The following is a 5,656-nucleotide window of genomic DNA, read 5'->3' on the forward strand; positions in this document are numbered from 1 at the left end:
GTCAGGAACAATGCGCTGTGTGAAGACCCAGGCGCACGCGCACACACATACATGCACACAAACCTTTCTCAGGCAGGTGTCCAAGAATTAGGACTGCTCCTCTCACCCCAAAAGCCTGCATAGGTAGGTAGGTAGGCAGGCAGGCATATTTATTCATTTATTGTATAGAGTTGTAGCCTGCTTCGCATCCCCGAAGCAGCTCACAGTCATACAGATGGATGCATTAAAAGCAACACAATAGCAAGCAAACAAAAGAGTTGGTTATCCATTCATTCATTCATTTATTAACAAGCAAACAAAAGAGTTTAGTTAGAGCATGATCAAGTGTCGACTGTTGTTTTTCCCATTATTGAAAATATTAATAGATGCTCTGCTGACAGACGTCATCTGGATCATTTACTGTGGTGCTGTTGTTACTGTCACTGTCTCCTGCCTCTGTCTTGCCCTTTCATGCAGGGCAATTAAGGACACAACTAGAACCTTGGTGGATCAGGCCAAAGGCCCATCTAAGCCAGCATCCTATGCAAAAGGCCATAAGCAGGAGATAAGGGCAACAGCACTCTTCCCCTCCTGTGGTTTCTGGCCACTGGTATTCAGTGGCATCCTGCGTCTTGGTGGCAGATGGCACCATGACAAGAAAAAGGGTATTCCTGTTGCAGCTGACGCTGCCAAAGCTGTGTTCCTCTTCCCTTTGCTCCTTCAATCACCAAACAGCCCTTCCGCAATCATCCTTGCCACTTGGCAAGCACATGACAGCAGCAAGTGGACTCAAACAGTTTTCTCCAGCTCGGAGTTGAGAAGGGGCAGAGGGATCCTCCTTGTTTGTATGGTGCTTGGGGGGGGGGTTCCCAAAGCTCAGTACAACTGTGTGCATGCGCTGCCGAGACCATATAACACAGGTCTTGGAAGACCTACATTGGCTCCCAGGACATTTCCAAGCACAATTCAAAGTGTTGGTGCTGACCTTTAAAGCCCTAAACGGCCTCGGCCTAGTTTACCTGGAGCATCTTCACCCCCATCATTCTGCCCGGACGCTGAGGTCCAGTGCCGAGGGCCTTCTGGCAGTTTCCTCCCTGCAAGAGGTGAGGTTACAAGGTTACAGGGAACCAGGCAAAGGGCCTTCTCGGTAGTGGCTCCCTTCAGATGTCAAGGAAATAAACAACTATCAGACTTTTAGAAGACATCTGAAGGCAACCCTGTTTAGGGATGTTTTTAATGTTTGATGTTTTATTGTGTTTTTAAAATCCTTTTGGAAGCCGCCCAGAGTGGCTGGGGAAACCCAGCCAGATGGGCGGAGTATAAATAAATTAGTAGTAGTAGTAGTAAAGGTAAAGGGGCCCCTGATCGTTAGGTCCAGTCGCGGACAACTCTGGGGTTGCAGTGCTCATCTTGCTTTATTGGCCGAGGGAGCCGGCGTACAGCTTCCGGGTCATGTGGCCAGCATGACTAAGGTGCTTCTGGCAAACCAGAGCAGCGCACGGAAACGCCGTTTACCTTCCCACCTATTTATTTACTTGCACTTTGACATGCTTTTGAACTGCTAGGTTGGCAGGAGCAGGGACTGAGCAACGGGAGCTCACCCTGTCATGGGGATTCGAACCGCCGACCTTCTGATCGGCAAGCCCTAGGCTCTGTGGTTTAACCCACAGCGCCACCCGTGTCCCTAGTAGTAGTAGTAGTTTGCAAAAATCACAATGCAGGGAAAACCGTGAAGCCAGCCAATGTGGCAGCATCCTTATTTCAGACATTGTGATATATTGGTATCAGTATGTCGCGATGTTTAGCTGGTGATATATCGCAATGTTGTAAACCAGATATTGCCCAGCGCTAGTTACAACCTACAGCACCTCATTGCAGTGGGGCATCTACAGCACCCAGATGTTGTAGGGCTACGACTACCATAACCCCTGAATATCGGCAATCTAGGCTGGGGACCTGATGCCTGACATCATCGGGAGGACCATTTGTTCCCCATCCTTGGTTGAGAGCATGAATTATGAGCTGAATTCACAGCTCAGCCATGAACTCACCAGATGGGCTCGCACATCCCCTGCCACATGGGGGAAATAAATGCCGACCTTCCTATCTGAACATGTGCATGGTTGTGCTGGAGAGCTCTCTCCTTCTGTATTGTAATACAAACCAAGGTGCTCGTTGCAAGCATTGCTGAGATGATCTGCCCAAAAGGGTCGATACGAATGCTAAAGTTTATTCAAATTTTAAAGCGCTTATGAGAAATGTTTGCTCTTGGGGTTTAGGGAATGATATTCATGGCTGGTCATCTAGCTTTGCACGTATACATGTATAGCTGTGCAAGGAGGAGGCAGGATATGATTCATTTTTATTTTTATTATGATTAATGTAGTAAATGCTTTTCTCTCGAACACGCACACACATGTTCCTTTGTGTTCCTTAGGTTTTCAACAGCCTAGTTCTTCCTTTTCTTCTGAAAAGAACCAAGATACATTGCATCTAAGTGGGGTTTTTTCCCCCCAAGTGAGAGATTTTTTCCCCTTGAAAAATAATGGCAATTGACAGCCTTGGGATATGAGAAGAATTGATTGCTTTGGGGCCCTTCTAAGGCTAGAATCAGATGCAGAATTTCCTTTGCACACCATAAAACCCTGGCCTTGATCTCCCAGAAGAAGGAAGCCAAACAAACCCAGCTCTCCACAGGCTCTCAACATGCTGTCTTGGCACACAGATGTTTCCATCAAAGGACTGGTTCACACTGTCTTTTTTTACTTTATTGAAACAAAACCCTCCCCCGCCTCCATCACTTCTGATGGACTTTGAATTCTTTTCATCTGACATACGCCTGTCATCTTCTGTTTCCCGTTTAAGATAAAATATCCAAAAACTTGTTTGTTCTACCTTTGGTTTCTTGATCCTATCAAGACCCATATCTGCAACAGAGGCTTCTCTTCTTCTGCTAATAGCAAGAAGAATTCTTTTTTAAAAACAAAACAAAAAAACCTGCCTCTATGCCTCAGTTCTGAGGTCTCACAAGGGCTGTTATTTACACTATTAGAAAGATCCACCAAATATTGCGTGGTAACTTCAGCATCCTGACTAGTTTGGCCCTCTTGCTTGCAATTAATTTTAAATATTAACATTTCTGCTATTAGGAAGATTAACAAGGTGATAAATAAATGGGTAGCCATTTTTTAAAAGGCAGCCTGCCTAAAGCATGCCATTTTTTTTATTTAATATGTTTATATGCTACCTTTCCACATGAAAGTCTGAAAGGTGGGTAACATAAATATATAAAATACCATTCAGATTTTTTTTTAAAAAAAAAAAGAACACACAACCCATCATACTAAGGGTTGTAGCCAATGCTCATTCTACACAGAGTAGACCTACTGAAGTTATTGGACATAGCTAACATAGTTGGCTATAACTCTAAAAATGTAAGTGTATTCAGAAACAGGTCCCACTGGGCTTATTCCCAGGTAAACAGACAGAGGATTGCAGCCTTAAACACACAAAAATAATGAGAGTCAAGCATGGGCAAGAAAGGACGAGACTCAAAGCTGAACATTTGATCAACTGAATTGCAAAGGTGGTGTGTGTGGGTGTGTGGGTGTGTCCGTCCGTCCATCCCTGAAGCTGAGAGATGCCCTGCGAGTTCTTCTTTTATCCGTCTTCGCTTTCTGATGCTAAACTTCCTTTTCTTGCTCACTGCTCTGATCGAGTAATCCCCGTGGCACTTTCAAGACCGTCTTTGTTGGTTTCGCCATGCACTATATTAACATGAAAGCTTCTTAGCATCCTTTCTAAAGGTCTCGTGTCCTTTTCTTTCTGGCTTTCCATTAAGCATCCCATTTCTTCCAGGCCACCAATTCCATCTCCTTAATCAGTCCATTTGTTTGGGGCTCCCATACATGCCGTGTAGCTTTTCCCCATGCCACCCAGCTCTCTCTCTCTCTCTCTCTCTCTCTCTCTCTCTCTCTCTCTCTCTCTCTCTCTCTCATCTCCTTTCTTTTACATTGTCCATATGCAAGTCCCCTTTTGAGACCTGCCTTTGTTACACTGCTTCCGGGGACCCAATTTTAGAAGAAAGCCTCTGAATTGTTTTCCCTAGCAGCCATTTTTAACTTGTGTCATGTTTTAGCTGCTTTGCATTTAACTGCTGCTGAAATCAGCTAGGGCCTGTACCAAAGGACTTTCAGTCTCCTTTAGATGGACTGGAGCAGGTTAGGGAACATCACGGCATATTGCAAGGGGCTCCTTGAGCAGAGTGGGAAGCTGTCGCATTAGACAAATGCCTTTGAGTTACGGAATGAGCAGCTAGAAGTTCCAAGTTCCTCCTTGTCCCAACAAAAGGGGGACCTACAGCTTCAGTCCTGCAGTTTTTAATTAAACCATTTTCTCCATGCCATCACAAACACTTGCCGGGGACCCCCCCCCCGGGCTGTAGACCCAGGAAAGTCACCACTGCCCATCAAGGTAATAATGTTGTCTAGTTCAATGGCTAGTCCATTAGTGTTGCTTTAAATTGGGGAAGGGACTGGGCTAAATCTAACTGAATGAATGAATACATAAGCAACAAATAATGAATGACTCAAATAGTGGCTTAGGAATGAGCCTTAACAGGAAAGAGTGTTGACTGGCTTATAGCCTTGGATCTCGTATCAAACAATATGCAAACTCATATAATACCAGTGGCTGGTTCTTGGAGCAAAAAGAGAGGCGTTAGTGCCATTGTGTAACATCGGCAACCATTAATCCATTCCTGTCTCCCACTCCACACCAGTTGAGGAGTGGTGATGTTCACCAGAGAAGCATTATTTTCCCATTGGAATTCTCTCCCCAGCCACTGACCCCTAAGATTCCTTCCATAGATGTGCTACTGTCACAAACATACATCTGGAAATAAAGGGGGGGAGGGAATCACAACAGAAATGTAGTGTACGGGAGAAGGATGCAGCAATCCACACATACGGCAATTCTTCACTCACAATCACCTCCCATTGGGGTTGAAATACATGGCCTACAACTCCCATGATCTTTAGCTAGCAGGACCAGTGGTCAGGGATGATAGGAATTGTAGTCCAAAACATCTGGAGGGCCGAAGTTTGGGGATGCCTGAAATACATGCCCTTGTAAGTCATGTGCAGTTTTGCTCCTTGAACTGTTCCCTGTGGGCAGTTCTGCAGCAGTCAGATGAAAAGGGACTTTTGCGATGGGCAGCAACAGGGCCAGAGCTGCCAAGTCTCCCGTATTCCCCGGGAAACCCCCATTTTTCCAGCTGTTCCCATCCGAAAAAACAGATTTTTTTTGTTTTTCCCCGGTTTATTCTGGCACGGCGGCCATTTTGGAACTGGGTGGAGCATGCTCAGAAGTGACTTTTGATGCTGCTTTGCCCAGTTCCAAAATGGCGGCAGCGCTACTTCCGGTCTGCTACTTCCGGTCCACTCCCTTATTTCTCAGGCTGGAACTTGGCAGCTATGAACAGAGCAGGATTATGGAATACTGTATAAGATGTAACTAACTCTATGATCCAATTCCCCTTTTGATACCCAGGCTCAGGATATAGTTATGAATATGTCAAAACGTTGCTCTTCAGATCTGGCAAACTCAGTAATGATATTGGTAGTCTTAATCACCATGCTTTCTTTTTGTCTCTATCTCTTTCCCCCTTTAGGGACGA

The sequence above is a fragment of the Zootoca vivipara genome, chromosome 2, assembly GCF_965207765.1.
Source record: "Zootoca vivipara chromosome 2, rZooViv2.hap1.1, whole genome shotgun sequence".
Classification (NCBI taxonomy): Eukaryota; Metazoa; Chordata; class Lepidosauria; order Squamata; family Lacertidae; genus Zootoca; species Zootoca vivipara.